The following is a 22,933-nucleotide window of genomic DNA, read 5'->3' on the forward strand; positions in this document are numbered from 1 at the left end:
TTCATAAAATGACACGCTGAGGACCTCATGAATGATTCCCTCATGTGCAATAAATACTTAAGCAGGCAAGATTATGAGTATGTCCAATTTGGAATAGAGTTTTATTTCACAACAATGGAACAATATAATGGAATCAATTTCATTGGACAGAAATTTCCTCAGAACTGCTCCCACTTAGTTTTCACTACATGTCCAGCGAAGTTACAGCAGGAACAACTCTGCGGAAATAGCCAACCAAAAGTGGTGGTAGTTCATCAAGTGAATAGTTGTCTTTACCCCATGTTAAATCAGGCCCATTTGCCAATCAAAAAGTTTCTTTTCTCAATTGTTGTGACTCAGAAGCCCATGGTTTCAATCATAGAATCATAGAAAGGTTATGGCACAGAAAGAGGCCATTCAGCCATCGTGTCTGCACTGGCTGTAAAAAAACTAGCCGCCCAATCTAATCCCACCTTCCATCACCTGGTCCATAGCCTTGCAGGTTACAACACTTCAGGTGCATGTCCAGGTACGTTTTAAAAGAATTCGAGGTTTCTGCCTCCATCCGGGCAGTGAATTCCAGACACCCACCACCCTCTAGGTGAAAAGGTTTTTCCTCATGTCCCCTCTTATCCTTCCCATCACCTTAAATCTGTGCCCCCTGGTAATAGACCTCTCCACTTGGGGAAACAGGTCCTTCCTGTCTATCTAGGTCCCTCATAATTTTGCATACCACAATTAAGTCACCCCGCAGCCTCCTCTATCCTAAGCCAATTCAATCTTTCCTCAGAACTGAAACTTCCAAGCCCTGGCAACATTCTTGTAAATCTCCTCTGTACTCTCTCCAGAGCAATTATGGTTTTCCTGTAATGTGGTGACCAGAACTATATGCAATGCTGCAGCTGTAGCCTAACCAGTGTTTTATACAGTTCAAGCCCCTCTTCAGACACTTAGACATAATTTGTATTCAAAATTCAGTGCAGTGCTGTTGTAGGTGCAATTTTTTCAGTGAGACATTAAACCAAGGCTATGTCTGCTCCCTCAGGTCATGTAAAACATGCCATGGCAATATTTGAAGAAGACCAGGGAGTTCTCCCAGTGTCCTATTCAACATTTATCCTTAATCTACAGGACGATATAGATGGGCTGGTAAGATGGGCAGAGCAGTGTCAAATGGAATTTAATCCTGAGAAGTGTGAGGTGATGCATTTTGGGAAGACTAACAAGGCAAGGGAATATACAATGGATGGTAGGACCCTAAGAAGTACAGAGGGTCAGAGGGATCTTGATATACTTGTCCAGAGATCACGGAAGGCAGCACACAGGTAGATAAGCTGGTTAGGAAGGCATATGGGATATTTGCCTTTATTAGCCGAGGCATAGAATATAAGAGCTGGGAGGTTATGATGGAGCTGTATAAAACGCTAGTTAAGCCACAGCTGGAGTATTGTGTACAGTTCTGCTTGCCATACTATAGGAAGGATGTGACAACAAAAACAAGAAATGCTGGATTCACTCAGCAGGTCTGGCAGCATCTGTGGAAAGAGAAGCAGAGTTAACGTTTCGGGTCAGTGACCCTTCTTCGGAACTCCGAAGAAGGGTCACTGACCTGAAACGTTAACTCTGCTTCTCTTTCCACAGATGCTGCCAGACCTGCTGAGTGAATCCAGCATTTCTTGTTTTTGTTTCAGATTTCCAGCATCCGCAGTATTTTGCTTTTATTATAGGAAGGATGTGATTGCACTGGAGAGGGTGCAGAGGAGATTCACCAGGATGTTGCCTGGGCTGGAGCTTTTCAGCTATGAAGAGAGACTGAAAAGGCTAGGGTTGTTTTCCTTAGAGCAAAATCTGATACCCCTGATTGAGGTATACAAAATTATGAGGGGCATAGATAGGGTAAATAGGAAGAAACGTTTTCCCTTAGCGGAGGGTCAATAACCAGGGGGCATAGATTAAAGGACAGGAGGTTTAGAGGAGATTTGAGGAAAAACCTTTTCAGAGGGTGGTTGGAATCTGGAACACACTGCCTGAAGGGGTGGTAGAGGCAGTAACCCGCACAACATTTAAGAAGTATTTATATGAGCACTTGAAACACTATAGCATACAAGGCTACAGGCCAAGTACTGGAAATGGAATTAGAATAGATAGGTGCTTGATGGCTGGCGCAGACACGATGGGTCGAAGGGCCTGTTTCTGTGCTGTGTAACTCTATAACTCTAATCCAAAAAAACAAAATAATTACAATTACTAACCACACAGTGATTTGTTGTTTGTGGGTTGTTTGGGAAAATTCAAATTAAAGCTAGAAATAGTTAAACCCGTGTAGTATTAGCAACTATGCAGAATTTTCACACATCTTGGGAGTTACTGAAGTCAGGAGAAAGAGGGACGTGAGTCCGATTGTGCCGGGCTAGTCCCAGCTTTTCTGGGAATCTATCAACCGGCACCTTGAGGCAACACCTTAATAACAGAATGTTGAAAAGGGGTGATTTTATATATATAGATAAAACCGATGCTGCCTAAATTGCATTGCTTTTATAAAGTGTATGCATTTTTGCATGAAATTAAATCACTGATGTAACAATGATCTCTTGGAGTCTGATAATTTCATTTCCGAACAATTAAACTATAATAATTGTCTCCATAAGTAAATAGTGCGGCACAATGCGTCACTTTTCTCATTTACTGGAATCAGAAATGAGTAAGTCACAGTTCATCAAGCACAGGACTGACGTAAAACATTATAGAAATCGCAGAACACTTGGCCAAACTCCACGTACCCGCTGATTGGTGTCTTTTACCGAAAGTCAGCTCCACTTTCCCCTCTCCTAACTCAAATGAGGCTACGAGTGCAAGCTGACAAATGCTCCCACCGTTCCCTGTTTATTCTTCTACATTCTGACAACCTTTAGGCTTATCTGAAGTGCTGTCACCCAAAATGGGGAAGAATCTCATAAATCCATGCTAGCAAGGAAGGATTAGAGACATTGAGGCTTTCCCAATTGGAAGGAAGCAGGTCAAGGCGAAATGGACACCAAATTTGCACCATTTCAGTCATTTTTATGCAGTCTTTATGTCTCCTCTTGCTGCCCTACAGAAAATCACTTCCCAGCTGTCAAGCAATCTGCTTCGGGCAAATGTGAGGAGTTGTGTGAATATTTTACTTCTCACTTTTGTAAGAAGTTTTGTTGCAAGCTCTCATTTTTCTACGCACTTGCGTGAAAGATCTTCTTCAGGATTTGTCCATCAGACACTCGCATCATCCGACCTGATCAGCAGAGCCGTGCTTTGACAGTCGGACCATCTATGCTCAATATGTCAGCTTTCCACTTGTTGGAATGAAAATGATTGTATGGTTTATTTTTAAAAAAAAGCAAAATGCTGGAAACACTGGACAGATCAGACAGCATCTGTGGAGACAGAAACAGATATTGTTTCAGGTCGATGATCTTTCATCAGAACTGGAAGAAATTAAAGATTTAACCATTTTTAACCAAATACAGAGACAGTGAAAAGAGGGCAGGAAAGGAACAAAAGGGGGAAGCCTGTGATAATGTGGAGGAAAGGAATGATTTTAATGACTAAAGGGATGATGGTACTAGCCAGAAGGAGGTGATCCCACGACAGTTATAGAAACAAAGGTCTTTATATTAACCCCTCCACAATGGGCAGTAGATGAGTTAAAAATCTTGAAATAAGGAACGTACCTCCCAACCTTCCACCTATGCACCAATGGTCTTTTTTTTACAGCGGTAAGTTTTGTGTCATGCATGGCAGGACACTTCATTAACATATTGAAACCAAACCCCCCATAGTGCAAATGGGACCCGGCAGTGGAATGGAGGTGGAAGCTGCCGGCTGAAGAAGGTAAGTCTCTTTTACATCCTTACGGACCGGGATGAGAAGGAATCTTCCCAGCAGCTCCTCAAGGAAACCTTCTGCCTCTCATACGCAAATCAGGGCCTCCATATCCCCCTGCTGTGATGACCAAATTGATATATGCATATACATATATGGAATTTCTATGACGCCGAAGATGTGAGGCAAATTCTTTTTTTCCTAATGAGTACATAATGGGTATCGATTTGAGTGGGATTTCACTGCAGAAATCATAATACGGATTCCAATGAGTGAACCTGATGAAACAGAAAAAAGAGCGATTAACAGACTGAAGTGTGGAAATAAGTCAATAAAAAGTAGACAAAAGTCAATACGCTGAAAGACCATGCAGCTGAAATACACCTGAGTGGCATAAAGATGTAAAATAAAATTTGTGCCACAAATAAATAAAGGCCAGGCAGTTGGGTACTCCTGCTATGTGAATTAAATATTTTCTGTTTAATATCATTTATTACACAATATTTATTTTATTATTAAACCTGAATATGTTGGCCCATAAAGATATTTGATTTGAGATTTTTGAAGCATGGAATTATTCCAGATTTCAGGGGAATATTTTTGGAATCAAAGTGGAGAAAACAAGGTTTCTGTCTGATCCCTTAGATATTATAACCATGTCTTGTAAATATAATTTAGTATAGGTCTTACTGAATGTGATAGTGGCATCTACTGGCTAAACATTATTGCCACATAAGCCTTTATATTAACAAGTTATCCAGTTTGGGTCTCTTTTACATTGCACGCAGTTTGAAATGTCAACAAGACGCTTGAGTGCAAGGTCAGATTGAGCACTGTTTACATCTTGCCATGTTTTACAGACATACAAATTAACCTCTCTTTTTAAGGAGGCAATCTGGATTAACACAAAAGCACTATACTGCAAATGCTGGAAATCTGAATGTAAAACAGAACATGTTCAAAACACTTAGCAGATCAGGCAGGATCTGCAGAAACAGAAACAGGGTTAATGTTTCGTGTTGATGGCCTTTCATCAGACCTGCAAGATATTAGAGATGAACAGATTTTAAGCAAATATAGAACCAGGGAAAGGAGGGCATGGAAAGAATAAAAGCAGAAGGCCTGTGATAGGTTGGAGGGCAGGAGCGACAAAATGATAAAAGTGATGATGCTGCAAGGCAAAAGGGACTGGTAATGGAACACCTAGGTGACACTGTTTATACAGTGAAAAATTTAAATGTATCATGCCCATTTCACATAATCCCCCAACACCAGCTAATTGTATAGTAATTGAGTATTTAGTTATATTCAGGTGATGGGCACGAACTGGGGATTCACTTGAGCTCCTATATATAGGAGCAGACTGAAACTGTGGTTATTGGGTTAGAAGGTACATGTTTGTAATGTGTGTCTCAATAAGTAAAAGCTTGCAAGTGTGTAAAGATTTGGCACCAGTTCTATCCTTTACTGCCTGGTTATCTGGAGTAGAACACCAACATCAAGAACCTTGTGGATTTTAAGCAAAAGAATCAGCAAAATGTGTTTTACATTTTTTTATTAAGATAACTTAGAAGCAATGCTTTTACGATGAATACAGAAGACATTTTCAAACTGAAGTTACTTATGCGATTGCATCTTTCATATGAATGGTAATATATGAGTACAGTTCTAACATTTCTGCAGTATTCAGTGTTTGCATCAGAAACAACAAGTTTTTGCATTTCTATAGCATTTATTTTTACATTGCAGCAGTGACAACACTTCAAAAGCTCATCAGTGGCTATAAAGCACTGTGAAAGTCGTGCAGTCATGAAAGTAACTATGCAAATGCAAGTCTTCTTTTTATTTTGTGTAGAGAGATGCCCCAAAATGATGTGTGACAATGTAATGTGACTCGCAGGCACTTATATTGTATTCACAGACAGCGAATAAGGCAGCATAGTAACATCTCATTGTCAAAACACTTGCCTGATTTAATCAGTAAAAGAATATAAAACTTTCCTACTTAGCTGATGCTAACTGCTTTATAGAAGAAAAGTGGGAGCTAGATACACATCTGATTGATAGCAAGACTGGAGGTTGTAGGGTGAGCATCAGATGAGGTATCAAATGCCTTCCAGGACATAGGGCTGAATTTTACCAGCCTCTCGACACCGTGGGTCACGGTGCGGGGGCCGGTAAAATCCTGCAGGGCGAGGCCTGCCTTGACCCCTGACGTCGAGAAGGGCCCGCCACAAATTACCGGCAGCGGGGGGACCTCGGTGCGGCCCCCGCCGCATGGCAGCGGCACCCAATTACAATATGTTAAACGATACTTACCTCTGCAGATTATGCAGCCCGCTGCCTCTCCGTTGACACTTCCTGATTTTTCACTGAATGGGTGGCCGTCACGTGTCGTCCCGTTCACGATTTGAAAAGCCAGCAGGTCCACAGAGGCAAAAGTTTTCGCGGCAGAAGGTAAGCTCCTTTTCAGGGGTCCCACTCTGCATTCTTAAAGGGAGGAGGGAAGGGGGGATTGCAGGGGTTCCACTCTGCATACTGCAAGGAAGGAGGGAGGGGGCGATACACAGGGATCCCACTCTGCATACTGGAAGAGAAGTGGGGGATACACCAGGGTCTCACTCTGCATTCTTAAAGGGAAGATGGGCAATGCCATGGCATGCCACATAGTTAATCCAGGAAAGCAGCTGATGTACCCATCAAAGAAACCTTTGAATACATGAAGGTTTCAACTTTATTTATCGCATGGAAATAGGTCTGGCTCATCCTACATTGTGTGATCCTCTGCACGTGTGCACCAGAGGCAAAATCAACAGGCAGGTGCGATCCACGCAGAAGCCCCCGGTCATGAGCAGCAACCCCCAAGGAGAGTCCTGGATTGAAAAGATCTCTCTCCTGTCTGCTCCCATCTCTTTCTCATGGGACTCCCAAAACCCACTGAAGACACATGAACCCTAAGAGCGACAAGCAGTGAACAAGGTTTAAGAGGAATACTGGGCCCCAGTGAAAAGCAATATCAACCTAAAAAAGGACTCTACAGTGAGCTCGAAGAACCGTACCAAACTCTTCAGATATTGCCTCAAACCTTTCCACTTTATTTTTCTTCTGTTCTTTTCTGTCTCTATTTGCATATGAGTATCGTGTATGCATGCTAGCGTGGATGCATCGTGTATCCGTAGGTGTCAACCGAATTAGAGTTTAAGTTTAATAAAATGTCACCTTTCTTCTTTAAACCTAAGAAAGCCTGTTTGTGCTCATGCCTTTACCTTATAATTGAAAAACAATCAACAAGGGTTCACCAAGGGTCAGCTAAAAACACGGTGTGCTTAAAATTAAACCCTGTTAAAGTAAGACCAGGTGAGGCTGAAAGGGACCCCTAGGCCTCTTTCTCACTTGGTTGTAACAGAAATGTGGGTGCTAGCATCCAGAATTGACCCAAAGACAAATGAGAGAAATTGGAAGTTGGAAGCCAAATTGTTCCCAGTCAAAAAAGAGCAAGATTAATACAGGTTTTCTTGTGGTTGTGTGTGATTCAATACTAACATGTCTGCAACTGAAGCGAGTAGCTCTCCAAGCCACGGTGAAGTAACTTGGGATAAGTTAAAAGCACTGTCTAAGGAGGAGTTGAGGAAAATGGCTGAGCAGTGTGGGATCACTGTACGTTGCAAGGCTGGGAAGTCTGAACTCCTAAGGCTAGTGGCCAACCATTTTTCCCTTGAATCTGAAGAAGCGGAGGCAGTGTTAGAAGCAGACCCAGAGAGGGTATTGCTCGCAAAGATACAATTGGAACAGAGAAAACTTGAATGAGAAGAAAAAGAGAGAGAGAGGCAGGAGAGGGAGAAAAAAAAAGCCTTATGGAAGGAACGTGAAGAAAATTAAAGGCAGGAGAGAGAGAGAGAAAGAATATTCCAGAAAGAATGTGAAGAAAGAGAGTTGAAGCAGCTTGAGTTAAGTAAGGGGTGACAGAGTAACCCCAGTGTAAGCAGGGCTGATATGGAGGAGCAGAATTCAGGGCTGGGTACAAAATTGCTAAAACTCGCTCAACTAATTCCAAAATTCAATGAGGAAGATATGGAGGAATTTTTTGTGTCCTTTGAGAAACTGGCAAGGCAGCTAAAGTGACCAGCTGAGACCTGGTCTCTTTTACTGCAAAGCAGGCTAACTGGAAAATCCCATGAAGTTTGTTCCCTATTGCCAGATGAGAGTTCATCAAATTATGAACTGACCAAAAATGCTATCCTCGGTGCATATGAATTAGTACTCAAAGCCTATCGCCAAAAGTTTAGAACCCTCAAGAAGCAAGCTAATCAAACTTATCTGGAGTTTGAAAGAAGTAAGCAGCTGGCTTTTGACTAGCGGCTGAGGGCTCTTAAAGTACAGCTCAGCTATGAGAATCTTCGAGAATTAATTCTGTTAGAGGAATTTAAAAACACACTCCCACTCTCCATAAAGACCCATGTAGAGGAGCAGCGGGTTCACAAGCGGTCGATCTGGCCGATGGGTTTGCTTTAATTTATAATTGGGTTCTCAGGGGAGAGCCTTTCCTAATCACCCCCACAAATCCGAAAAGGACAAAGGCTGGGAAGGTGATATCTGCCCAGGCAGTCCTTGGAGAGAAAGGAAAGCAGGAGACACAGGGGGCCTTCCTCCAGCCAAAAAGGAAGGTGCTGTGAGTAAGAGTGAGACCCGGAGACCTGTGTGCTTCCATTGTAATAAAGCAGGGCATTTAAAAGCTGACTGCTGGAAACGAAAGGGAAAACCTGTAGAATTAATCAAGGCATACCCGCTCAATGAAGAAGTGAACTTGATGGAAAGCACAGCTATGGGTTTAACTGCAGTAAGAGTGAGACCCAGGAAGCTTACGGCTGCAAGTGCAGGAAACGTTAATAGGATTCCTGAGGGTTATCAAGGTTTTGTGTCTGAAGGGAAAGTAACCCCATATCCCTCAAGTGGGGCAAGCAAGCCCATAGTAATTCTCAGGGACACAGGGGCCACCAGATCCCTTTTACTGGGAAAATGCCTGACCTTTTCCCCAGAGAGTGCTGTGAACACCAAAATGGTGGTGAATGGTTTTGGAGGGCAGTGTATGCCTGTACCTGTACACCTGGAGTGTGACCTAGTTTCGGGACCGGTGACACATACGGATTGTTCCTAGTTTGCCTGTGGATGGGGTTGACCTGCTCCTAGGTAATGATCTGGCAGGGGTGAAGGGATTAGCCCACCCAGTTGTGAAAGAAAGACCGCAGGAGGTCAGAGAGACAAGGCAGTGGCGGAGGATGGACCCTTGCAGTTTCGTTGAATGTGTAGTGGATCAGGCCATGAGCAAACCAGCTCCCCCAGAGGAGATGCATTGACACTGCAGGCAGATGACCATGAGGTCGACCTGCCCGAGACTTTCTTTGGAAAGTTAGGAGACCTAGGGAATGAATTAAATAAATTTTCCCGAGCTGAGTCTCAGTGAGCCGACCCAGTATTGTGAGAGTTAGCACAGGCTGCCCAGTCTGAAAGTGAAGGAGAGGGAGTCCCTGATTACCACTGTTTAAATAATGAGGCAATGAGGAAATGGAGTTCTCCTCACAGACCTGAGAGCAAGGAGTGGACAATAGTTCACCTGTTAGTGGTGCCGCAGAGGTACCGGAGAGAAATATTAAGAAGGGCCCAAGAGACTACAGTGGCTGTACATGCCGGTTTACGAAAGACCAAAGCCTGCATAAGACAGCAGTATGACTGACCAAAACTCAACAAAGATGTGGTGGAGTATGGCAAGAGTTGCCACCTATGCCAGGTTGAGGGGAAACCCCAACCTTCAGCAAAACCTGCACCCCAAATCCTGTACGGGTGTTAGGAGGACCCTCCAGCTGAGTGCTGGTGAACTGTAAGGGAGCCCCGCCGAGAACAAAAGGGGACAGGCAGGCACACGATTGGCAAAAGTTTGGAAAGAGAAGGGGAAAAAGTGAACAAGAGGGCAGGTTAAAGGAAGTCCAGGAGGAATCCTGGATGGAAACCCCTACTGTCCAGTCAGCCAACCCCAAAAAATGTAAAAAGTTAGACCTCACATCCTCCTATGTAAATGCAGACTCTAGAAGCACCCGACCAGAGTTGCTAACAGCATTAACAGGAACCTGCAGAGACAAAGAGAGACCTCTAGGGGGCACAGAAACCATGAGGGTGATGCCTCACCTAGTCGAAGTGCCACAGGAGCGGCACAGTGGCGCAGTGGTTAGCACCGCAGCCTCACAGCTCCAGGGACCCGGGTTCAATTCTGGGTACTGCCTGTGCGGAGTTTGCAAGTTCTCCCTGTGACCGCGTGGGTTTTCGCCGGGTGCTCCGATTTCCTCCCACCGCCAAAGACTTGCAGGTGATAGGTAAATTGGCCATTTTAAATTGCCCCTAGTGTAGGTAGGTGGTAGGGAATATGGGATTACAGTAGGGCTAGTAGAAATGGGTGGTTCTTGGTCGGCACAGACTCGAAGGGCCTGTTTCAGTGCTGTATCTCTAAATAAATAAATAAAGGAGAGTGCAGTCAAGTCTGCACACATACCTGCAGGCAGGAATGTCCCAGAGAACAAAGGGGAGATAAAAATAATCCTTCCCCACAGTCAGAGGAAAAGGGAACCACCCATCCCCTGAAGTCAAAAGCCTTTACATGACTTAGCAAAGCACTGAAAGAGAGTACAAGATAGACCCACCCACTACTGACTCTCCAAAAAAAAAATGACTTTAACAGAAAAAAAAAACCCCTAGGCATTCATGGCAATGGGAAAATTGAAGAAAAACTTCCCCAAAGAACTATATGGTTACTGGGATGCCAAAAAGGGGAAATTAAAGCAGCACTGACACCCAGAAAAGACAAATTTAATAAGCTTTAAGATTTATGAATGGATGTAAATGAATGAGAGAAATGCATAGTTTTTCTTTCTGTATCTTATATTTCTTTCAGACCTTTTAATGAAATGCACCATTCTTTCCAAATCACATTTCATTCCCCTGGGTGTGGAGGTGTCATGCAGGCCCCCGCCTGCCAAGAATGAGGCACATTAATTTTGCCACACGAACATTGATTTTTAAACTGTTACTTAAGTAAAGAAAGAAGTTGCTTTTAAATAAAAATCAGACCCTTGACTGTAAATTCATTTGCATATTTACAGACAGTGCTTAAAAGGGACAAAAGACCATGCCCTGATGCATTCGATCCACAATGGACTTTTGATTACCAGACGTTGAGGGTTGCGGAGCTCGCTTTCCAGGTAGACTGCTAAGCTGGTCAGAGCAGTTTGTCACATGATTAACTGGCTGTTGGAGGTTTTTAAAAAAATTGCCACAAAGAATTTGAACACTTTACGTAGGGCACGGGGGAGCCGAGAAAGGGGCCACCTGCCCCAGGCCAATCAAGATCCTTAAGTCTTTTTTTATTCATTCATGGGGTGTAGGCGTCGCTGGCCAGGCCAGCATTTATTGCCCATCCCTAATTGCCCTTCAGAAGGTGGTGGTGAGCTGCCTTCTTGAACCGCTGCAGTCCATGTGGGGTAGGTACACCCACAGTGCTGTTAGGAAGGGAGTTCCAGGATTTTGACTCAGCGACAGTGAAGGAACAGCGATATAGTTCCAAGTCAGGATGGTGTGTGACTTGGAGGGGAACTTGCAGGTGGTGGTGGTCCCATGTATTTGCTGCCCTTGTCCCTCTAGTTGGTAGAGGTTGTGGGTTTGGAAGGTGCTGTCTAAGGAGCCTTGGTGCATTGCTGCAGTGCATCTTGTAGACGGTACACACTGCTGCCACTGTGCGTCGGTGGTGGAGGGAGTGAATGTTTGTAGATGGGGTGCCAATCAAGCGGGCTGCTTTGGCCTGGTTGGTTTAGATTTTTTTTTTAGATTAGAGATACAGCACTGAAAGTGTCGAGCTTCTTGAGTGTTGTTGGAGTTGCACCCATCCAGGCAAGTGGTGAGTATTCCATCACACTCCTGACTTGTGCCTTGTCGATGGTGGACAGGCTTTGGGGAGTCAGAAGGTGAGTTACTCGCCTCAGGATTCCTAGCCTCTGACCTGCTCTTGTAGCCATGGTATTTATATGACTACTCCAGTTCAGTTTCTGGTCAATGGTAGCCCCTAGGATGTTGACAGTGGGGAATTCAGCGATGGTAATGCCGTTGAATGTCAAGGGGAGATGGTTAGATTCTCTCTTGTTGGAGATGGTCATTGCCTGGCACTTGTGTGGCACGAATGTTACTTGCCACTTATCAGCCCAAGCCTGGATATTGTCCAGGTCTTGCTGCATTTCTACACGGACTGCTTCAGTATGTGAGGAGTCACGAATGGTGCTGAACATTGTGCAATCATCAGCGAACATCCCCACTTCTGACCTTATGATTGAAGGAAGGTCATTGATGAAGCAGCTGAAGATGGTTGGGCCGAGGACACTACCCTGAGGAACTCCTGCAGTGATGTCCTGGAGCTCAGATGATTGACCTCCAACAACCACAACCATCTTCCTTTGTGCTAGGTATGACTCCAGCCAGCGGAGGGTTTTCCCCCTGATTCCCATTGACCTCAGTTTTGCTAGGGCTCCTTGATGCCATACTCGGTCAAATGCTGCCTTGATGTCAAGGGCAGTCACTCTCACCTCACCTCTTGAGTTCAGCTCTTTTGTCCATGTTTGAACCAAGGCTGTAATGAGGTCAGGAGCTGGGTGGCCCTGGCGGAACCCAAACTGAGCGTCAATGAGCAGGTTATTGCTAAGCAAGTGCCGCTTGATGGCACTGTTGATGGCATCTTCCATCACTTTACTGATGATTGAGAGTAGGCTGATAGAGCGGTAGTTGGCCGGGTTGGACTTGTCCTGCTTTTTGTGTACAGGACATACCTGGGCAATTTTCCACATTGCAGGGTAGATGCCAGTGTTGTAGCTGTACTGGAACAGCTTGGCTAGGGGTGCGGCAAGTTCTGGAGCACAGGTCTTCAGTACTAAAAAAAAAAATTCTAATTCTAATTCTATTGCCGGAATATTGCCAGGGCCCATAGCTTTTGCAGTATCCAGTGCCTTCAGTCGTTTCTTGATATTACGCGGAGTGAATCAAATTGGCTGAAGTCTGGCATCTGTAATGCTGGGGACTTCAGAAGGAGGCCGAGATGGGTCATCAACTCGGCACTTCTGGCTGAAGATTGTTGCAAATACTTCAGCCTTATCTTTCGCACTGATGTGCTGGGCTCCCCCATCATTGAGGATGGGGATATTTGTGGAGCCACCTCATCCAGTTAGTTGTTTAATTGTCCACCACCATTCACGGCTGGATGTGGCAGGACTGCAGAGCTTAGGTCTGATCCAAATAGCCACTTAACAGCCACTTAAGCGCCTTCGCCCGCCTCCACAGGGATTTTACCCATGGCAAGCGGGCACCCGTGACACTGGGTGCCCGATTGAGGACCACCCCCGCTTCCCCAGCCACCCCCAGGATCCAAGATGCCTCCCTTTCCCCCAAGCAACCACCTTTGCCTCGCTGGGGCATGACAGGTTAACCCCAGCAAGGCAACCCAAACTTACCTGCAGTCCTGGCTCCATGTTCTCGGCTGGGCTGTAGTCCCAGCAGTGGCCACCGCTGCCCAAAGATTTGCCGGCAGCTCAATGAGGTGGGACTTCCTCCCTGAAGCATGTGTAAGTCCTGCCTCAGAACAATTAAAGCATGGGCAGATGTAAAAATCCGGGAGGGATGCCCGGGCTAGGTGGAAGCAGGTTCCCCACCGACTTTTACGTCTGTGGCCAGGTCCCGTCCACCCAATGTAAAATCCAGCCCAAGGAGTGGGGAATCTCTTTTTAATTTAGTTCCTGCCACCATTGCCTGGGGAACCTGTCATGTGAGCTTCCATGTTGCATTGCTCCAGTTTTAACTCTGGCAAATGCAAGCTTTCATCACTATCAAATAAAAGTTGATATTAAAAGGTAAATCTCTTCAGAAACACATATATTAAAGCTCTCCGTATGTATAACACCCATATAAATATTTGAAGATTGGATTTGTAGTTACACTGACACATTTTACATAGAATTATACAGTATTAACTGCACAGAAACAGACCATTCAACCTAGCAAATCTATGCTGGTGTTTATGCTCCAGACGGTCCTCCTCCTATCTCACTTCATCTAAGCCTCCCAGCATATCTTTCTATTCCTTTCACCCTCATGTGCTTGTCTACCTTCTCCTCAACTGCATCTCTGCTATTTGCTTCAACTATTGGGGCGGCACAGTGGTGCAGTGGTTAGCACCACAGCCTCACAGCTCCAGCGACCCGGGTTCAATTCTGGGTACTGCCTGTGTGGAGTTTGCAAGTTCTCCCTGTGTCTGTGTGGGTTTTCTCTGGGTCCTCCGGTTTCCTCCCACAAGCCAAAAGACTTGCAAGTTGGTAGGTAAATTGGCCATTATAAATTTCCCCTAGTATAGGTAGGTGGTAGGGAAATATAGGGACAGGTGGGGATGTGATAGGAATATGGGATTAGTGTAGGATTAGTATAAATGGGTGGTTGATGGTTGGCACAGACTCGGTGGGCCGAAGGGCCTGTTTCAGTGCTGTATCTCTAAACTATTCCATGTGGTTGCAAGTTCCACATTGTAACCACTCTGATGTCTCTCCTGAATTCCTTATTGGATTTATCAGGGACTATCTTATATTTCTGACCCCTTGTTATGGACGGCCCCACAAGTGGAAACATCTCTTCATCTACTCTATCAATCCCCTTCGTAATTTTACTGACCTCTATTTGGTCATGCCTCAGACTTCTCTTTCCTAGGGAAAAGCACTTTGGGATACTCATCAACAATAAACTGCTGATAGGAGTGTTCAGCCTCTGACTCCTCACAACATAGTAACACCTGGTGATGAGACTCCGCCACCAGGAGAAACTCTCGCACTGAGCTGAGTTCACCTCGGGTGCAGTATAACTCCAGTCTGGCATAAAGCCATATTTCAAACCTGCACAAATTCGGTCCACTGGTCCTACTTTCCAAAGTTTGAAATTTAGCACAAATGGCCCTCTCCGTACATTAAAAAAAACTGTCCAAGCACACATGCACAGAGTTCAACTCTTGCTGAGCCCAGTGTGAGGGGCAATCACCACCATTATTAAAGTCTGAGAATATTTTGAAACCATCTCAACTTAGCAGTAATAAAAACAGAAAGTGCTGGAAATACTCAGCAGATCTGGCAGCATCTGTGGAGAGAGAAGCAGAGTTAACGTTTCAGGTCAGTGACCTTTCATCAGAACTGGCAAAGGTTAGAAATGTAATAGGTTTTAAGAAAATAAGGCAGGGGTGGGGCAAAAGATGACACAAGGGAAGGTGTTGATAGGACAGAGGGTCACAGAGAATAACTGACCAGAAGGTCATGGAGCAAAGGCAAAGGGTGTGTTCATGGTGTGGTGAAAGACAAAGTGTTAGTGCAGTGAGGTTGTTAAATGATTGAATAATGAACAGCCCTGGCCAAAAGCACAAACATGAAAAAAAACAGTAGGCAGGCACATGGTAAGAAAAATGAATGATGTAACAAACTAAAATAAAATAAAAAGAAAAAAAGAAAACTAAAAATAAAAAAGGGGGGAGGGCCAGTCATGCTCTGAAATTATTGAACTCAATGTTCAGTCCGGTAAGCTATAGTGTGCCTAATCGGTAAATGAGGTGCTGTTCCTCGAGCTTGTGTTGATGTTCACTGGAACACTGCAGCAATCCTAGGTCAGAGATGTGGCCATGAGAGCGGAGGGGTGGGGGGGGGGGGGGGGAGGCGGCGGGTGGTGTTGAAATGACAACCGACAGAAAGCTCGGAGTTGTGTTTTTGGACTGAGCCATCTGTATTTGGTCTCCCTAATGTAGAGGATATCGCATTGTGAGCAACGAATACAGTATACTGAATTGCAAGCAGTACAAGGAAATCACTACTTCACCTGAAAGGAGTGTTTGGGGCCTTGGATAGTGAGGAGAGAGGATGTAAAGGGGTGGGTATTACACCTCCTGCATGGGAAGGTGTTGTGGGAAGGGGACGAGGTGTCAGGGGTAATGGAGGAGTGAACCAGGCTGTCACGGAGGGAACGAACCCTTTGGAATGCTGACGGGGATGGGAGGGGAAGATGTGTTTGGTAGTGGCATCACGCTGGAGGTGGCGGAAATGGCGGAGGATGATCCTTTGGATGTGGGAGGCTGGGGAGCCCTGTCGTGGTTCTGGGAGGGAGGGGAAGGGGTGAGGGCAGAGGTGTAGGAAATGGGTCGGACAACGTTGCGGGCCCTGCCAACCACAGTGGGGGAGGGGAATCCTCGGTTGAGGAAAAAGGAAGACATATCAAAAGTAGTCAACTTAGTGGTGACTGGTTCAACCGCTTGTTGCTGTAAAAATTTATGACAAAGGTTCCATGCCGATTTTTTGTTCAGGAGGAAAGACGGTTGATATTGCGATTTAAACTGGAAAATGCGGCGCGGTTGCCTTTGAAGTGCTGGTTGCTGGCTGGCTCCTCCGACAAGAGCAGAAACACAATGGAGATCTGCCCATCCACGTCAGAAAGTCTATGGCCGCAGACTAAGGAAGTGAGGGCAAAATGTGATCTACACACGTAAGTAATGTGCCGACTGCAGAAAGTTGAGTGCAGGAACCGAGCAAAGTGTGTGACAGCTTTAAACTTGGGATTCCAATAACCCGAGTTTGTCCGTCTTTGAGAAACCACACAGAATGTACCGATTTACTAAGCGACATGGTTCATTAGCGCCACGGAGGAGGTAACTCTTCCCAGTTATTTTTTTATTTCCGACATTGATTTAACCCTGAATGGAAAATTCCGAGCAAAGAGTGTTGCGGGAGCAAATCCAATGCTTAAATGTATCAGACTATTCAAGGATAGACATTTAAGCAACTAAATAAGGAGCCCGAGTAGGAGAGACAGTCCATGCGAAGACGCTGTCTTCCCCAGTGCCTTTGTAAAGCCAGGACTATGTTCCCAGAATGTTGGCCAGGAAGAGCATCATCCCAGAGGAATATGTCCTGGCTCGGATCGCAGCTGAGAATGTCCGGCAGCCCCGCTACACCGTGCGGCCGCGCCAAGCTCGCTTCATCGCCAAGAACGGCGCTTGTAACGCGGCTCATAAGAACATCCGAGAGCAGGGCCGCTTCCTGCAGGATGTCTTCACCACCCTGGTGGATCTGAAATGGCGCTACACCCTCTTCATCTTCACCATGTCCTTCCTGTGCAGTTGGCTGCTCTTCGCCATGATGTGGTGGCTGGTGGCCTTTGCCCATGGCGACCTGGACCACCATCGGAGCTCAGGCTTGGAGCCATGTGTGACCAAAGTGAGATCCTTCACCTCGGCCTTTCTCTTCTCCATCGAGGTGCAGGTCACCATCGGTTTCGGGGGCAGGATGATAACCGAGGAGTGTCCCACCGCCATCACCGGCCTCATCGTGCAGAACATCTCGGGGCTGATCATCAACGCCGTCATGCTGGGCTGTATCTTCATGAAGACCGCCCAGGCTCATCGCCGCGCTGAGACCCTGATCTTCAGCCGCCACGCCGTCATCGGCCTGAGGAACGGCAAACTGTGCTTCATGTTCCGGGTGGGTGACCTGAGGAAGAGCATGATCATCAGCGCCTCGGTCAGGATGCAAGTGGTGAAGAAGAGCACCACCACTGAGGGAGAGGTCATTCCCATCCACCAGATCGACATCCAAGTGGACAACCCAATAGACACCAACAGCATCTTCCTGGTGGCCCCACTCACCATCTGCCACGTTATAGACAGGCGCAGCCCCCTGTATGAGATCTCGGCCAGCGACCTCCAGAACCAGAACCTGGAGGTCATTGTTATACTTGAAGGGGTGGTGGAGACCACAGGCATCACAACTCAGGCCAGGACATCCTACATATCCGAGGAGATCTTATGGGGCTATCGCTTTGTCCCAATAGTGACCGAGGAGGACGGCACCTACTCGGTGGATTATTCCAAGTTTGGCAACAGGATCAAAGTGGCGACTCCTCGCTGCACTGCCCGAGAACTGGATGAGAAACCGTCCATCCTGATCCAGACTCTGCAGAAGAGCGAACTTTCCCACCAGAACTCCCTGAGGAAGCGCAGTTCCATGAGGCGGAACAACTCCATGAGAAGGAGCGCCTCCTCTTTCGTAAATAAAGTCCAGTTTTTTATGTCGGAGAATACGGAGTACTGATTAATCCTAACATGAATTGGGAGATAAATTCCAAGCAAATCATTTTCCAGAGTGAAGGAAGTGAACGCATTTGGAGTTTGAGAATCTACATGATTTGAAACCAATTCAGTGAAGTGTTGTGTAGAGTAAGGGAATTCTCGAACAAGGACCTTGCTTTAATATCATTTGTTCTATTTCTATCCACATTGCAAGAGAACTGAGAATACATTACCGCAATCTAAAGTGAAGAACTTTGTTTCCCTCTTAGATGTTTTGCAAACTGTCTCTACATTACAGACTCACGTGGCTGTCTGTCATTTCCCTTGGATTTCATCGGCCCCACATCTGTTACTGACACCACTTTCAGCCAATGAGGTGCAAGATGTAGCACAGGTCAACCACTAATCAATTAACTTCCAGAGGCAAAGGACCATTTCTGCTATCATTTTGCTGTATTGGTGCTGCATTATTTTTTTGTACCTGCCTTATGCCGTTCACTCTTGCACCTTTCCCCAGCCCTACACTATCTGTGACCCACCCCCGAGCTCAGGCCTTAGTTTTGCTTCTGTTCCGCCTCGCAGTTTGCAGAGCCGTGGAAATTCTTTAAATTGGAATTCATTTACCTTCATTTAATTAGTTTTGCTGAAATACATTGGTTAAATGAACTGCTGACCTTCTTTATATGTGCTTTTTCGGGAATTCTCTAAGCCCAGGGAGCACAGCGCATAACCTGAAGGTAGTGAGAGACACGTGTTCCTGGAAGGAGCCAGAATCTCATGGCAGAAGTGGGGAATAAGTTAAGGTACAGAATTCCATTTGAAAGCGGGAGAACAGCAGCAAGTAGAAGGGTGACGGAGATAGACCTTTCTGTGAGAAGGGAACTTCCTTGAATGTGCTGGGATTGTGAAGGACGGTTACTTTTGGGCGTAATAAGCCCAGTTTATAAGCTGGCTCAGTGGGAACAATGCTGTCGGAGATTGGTTATACATTTATCATATATGCTGAGAATTATCTCGAGTCTTATAGTAATTGGCGTGTAAACAATGCTGTTCTGTAACACTTGACATTCAAATATACCCAATAAAAATAAAACGAGTGAAGGCACTAGCATATGAACAGCCATAAAGATTTCAAAGCATGGGGTGATTTATTACTCAGCAAGCTATTTATTATCAAGGCAGAGTTCGAATAATCATTAAACTGTCCATAGTTATTTGGTATGAAGGAGAATTGGCTCATAATGTCTGGGCATGTGATAGGTTATAAATATTAAAGTGTGACGCCACTTTTCCAACCACAGCACTACCATAACACCATTAAAGCTATGATTGTCTGGCTCTTTGCTTGCAATGTGCTAGAAAGCTGAAATCTAAATGTCATCCTGAACATGATGGCTTTTTACTATTTTAAACCCTGGCGAAGGTAGTACTTCAAATACAATTCTGTTCAATTGCCTCTTCCCAGAGATTATAAATAACTCCTTTAAAGCAAAACTTGAAAACACTTTTCTAGCACAATCTCCCATAGCCGGTTGTGGTAATTTGGAAGATATGCTGATTTGTCAGTACAAAGGTTACACCGTGCAACACAGAATGTATTATTAAGCTGCTAATATGAAGCTGTAAAATGACTGTAAACAGGGACATCTGAAGGTCATCGAGAGACTAATTGCTTCTGGATTGATAGATGCTTATAAAATCCTGGTTGCTCTTCAAGATTGCAAAAAAAGGTAGGGAATGACTGTCCTTTTTTTCCCCCATACTTTTGTCACTTTGAATTGTGAAGTCAGCACTGTGAATTTTCATATAGGTGTTTTATGGTACAGCCAGAATGTGGTGTGTGAATACATGTTTTCTTGATACTCCATTGTCTACCCTCAGTATTTTCACTGCCTTTCCTCTCTTATTGTAATGGTTGAATCAACTAGGTTCGATTTTCACTTTTTTCACCTGTTAAAAGGGATGGTAATTGCCTCAAAATGGGGTCAATAACCTTACCACTTAGTTAATGCTGAAGAACAGGTTGGACATATTTTGAAAGGGGGAATTCCCCAATTGCCATTTTAGGGTCGGAACTTGTTTGGAGTCTGTGGTGGCCATGGTCTGCCCGATTCCATGGAGGATGGAGCCGAAGAGAGCCAACCAAAGCAAGTGTGGAATTATTTTTGTGAGGAGCAGGAGTGCACCTCTTGACCCACAAAAGTAATCTGGGCCATTGCTGCACTAGGACACCCGCTTCCCGCGATCATGAACCCCCCCCCCATCCCTCCCTTTGTATTTACCTTGCTGGCAGCCTGGACGGCCTGATAATGGGAGACCTCAATTCAGCAAGCTGTGTCAAGATGCCCTATTGGTGCCCCACAGCTCATCAGCCCAATGTAACAGAGGCCAGTGCCTCAAAATCACAGCTGCTTCTTTGCTGCAGGTAGAGGTGTCCAGGCAGTGCGCCCAAGAGTCAAACTTGACCCCATTATCTCAATCTCCTCCATTACCTCCAAGCAGGCAATGAACTTTTTGATTCTTTTACTTCTGCAAGGACACAGTGCCTTCATGTCATTGACTAGTCTGACGAACAGCTACCTTTGGTGGCTTCACCTATAGTGTATTTTCAACAATTAATACTCTTGGTTTCACATTCTCCTTTGATCTGAAATTGATCTCCCAACATTTTCTCCATTGTTACATTTGCCTCGAAGTAGCTTGGTTTCCTTTTCTTATCAAACCCATCCTTTTTCTTGAAGAATTCCTAAATCTCAATAAAGCCCAAATAGCCAAGCCCATTAAAGACTTGGACCCTTATCTCATATTCAAGGAAAACTCTTTAGCACCTTTCTGTTCACCTCTAACTTCTAAACACTTGGTCCATCCCAAACTTTTTTTTCTCTTCATTGTAATATCAATAAATTAATTAGAACTTTCCTTACTACTTCCTTCTAAGCCCCAATATGCCATCTTACATATTCCTCTTCCTCGCAACATCCTTACTATGTTCAAATCAAGACAGTGCACAGTCTCCTATTCTAATTCATTCCCAAAGGACCCCAAAACTGTGGAAATCTTTACTTCTTTTCCACCTTCCTACAATCTAAAATATTTTAAAACTTCAGCTAGGAGTCATTTTGTCAGTGCTTGATAGTTCAGCTCATTTTCTCCTTTACTCTTTTGAATCTTGCTGATAGTACTTGGACCATGGAGCTTGGCTCTTCACTTTGGAGTCATGATGAAAACAAACAAGTTTAAGCAAACGTTTTAGATGTTTAATGTATTTTTTTCAGTGCACTGCTTTATATTTTGATAATAGCCCAAAAGTTACTGTTGCTGTGCTAGTCAGAATACTGTTATTTATTGTTATTTATCTATTTATTTCGGAAAGTTAGACTATTACTATTTATATAGTGATGTGCACAGCACTGTTTGGTTGGAATAATATATTTATCTCGATTACCCCTAGCTTCCCCTACCAAGCTGAAGTAAAATTTCATGACCCTTTTTTAAGTGTCAGTCTTGGCTCAGTAGCAGCATTTCAGCTTCTGAATCAGAACTTACATTTCAGCCCAAATCTCCAGTGCAATATTGAGGGAATGCTGCATTGTTGGAGGTATCATCTTTCAAAATGAGATGTTAAGCTTTTATGTTTGCCCTCGAAGATGGACATATGATCCTATGGCACTATTTCTAAGAAAAGCTGGGGAGTTCTCCCTGATATCTAGGCCAATATTTATCCCTCAACTAACATCGCTAAAACAGACATTAAAACATTATCTGATCATTATCACATTACTGTTTGCAGGATCTATCTATGTCCAGGTTGACTGCCATGTTTCCTACATTATAGCAGTGACTACACTTTAAAAGTACTTCATTTTCTGTAAAACACTTTCGGACATCCCGAGCTTGAGAAATGCTATATATGTGTACCTCTTTTTTGTTTCTTTTTAATTAAGTTTGTGATCACTGAAAGACCAAGTTTTCACAATCCTCAACTCCGAAGTAGAGTTCTTGGTGTGGGAAGATCCTAGTCAGTTGTAGCTTCCCACTCAGATCCAGTGGGGAAAATATAGTAATCTGTGACTGATTAGGATTTAACTTTTGCTTTCCTTTTTATGTACAATATTTTTCATGCCGCCTGTAATGAGATCCAAAAGTATCTTCTGTTTTGTTTCATTAACTTAATTAATAACAAAACTGTGGCATTATTATGGCAGTGACTTCCCTTCAAAAGTACTTAATTGGCTGAAAAACATTTTGGGATGTCTTGTGTTCATGAATGGAACTATATTAATCAAGTCTTTCTTTAATGCAATTATGTAACGTTCAGACCCGGAATGACTCCATTATATATGTATCTATATTAGTTTTTTTTGATGAGCTTATTTACTTTCTGTTTTCAATTTGGGGATGCTAGGGAACCCCATCATGAACTTGGTAGAATTCCACAACTGACTCATAAATTCATTCAAAAAATGATCATGATTTACAAAATTCCTGACAAAATTGGAACCAGTTAGTGAAAAATGTTAAAGTTAAGTGTGCTAACAACTTCTTTGGATAAATTAGCCTTATTTGGAACACATTTATGGCACATAGCTCCTTTTTAACTTTATTATGAATTGAATATTTGTGTTTATATGGGGAACTGATTAGTGGCACATAGAAATCGCACATGTCACATTTAAACACAACCAGTGTTTTAATACAAGTTATTGTTACAGCCTGGATAAATTGATGTCCAAATAGCGGTTTCATAGCGACAGTTGATAATTACGTCCATGTTAATTATACTGCTTACCTGGGAAATGTTCTGTTTGAACTATGTGGTGATGTCTAAGAAAACAATAAAATTAAATGCATTTTTATTGTTTTTTTTTAGTGGTAAGCCTCCATAATATAGTAACTGACTATCTCCCTGCTTCATAGGGTGGCAAAGTG

The 22,933-nt window shown here is 44.2% G+C and overlaps 1 pseudogene; it reads left to right on the forward strand.

Moving 5' to 3' along the window:
• The first annotated feature begins 16,463 nt into the window (after positions 1–16,463).
• Positions 16,464–22,833, forward strand: LOC137384668 (ATP-sensitive inward rectifier potassium channel 8 pseudogene; annotated as a pseudogene).
• Positions 22,834–22,933: the final 100 nt, after the last annotated feature.

The sequence above is a fragment of the Heterodontus francisci genome, chromosome 27 (genome assembly GCF_036365525.1).
Source record: "Heterodontus francisci isolate sHetFra1 chromosome 27, sHetFra1.hap1, whole genome shotgun sequence".
In the NCBI taxonomy this organism is placed as follows: domain Eukaryota; kingdom Metazoa; phylum Chordata; class Chondrichthyes; order Heterodontiformes; family Heterodontidae; genus Heterodontus; species Heterodontus francisci.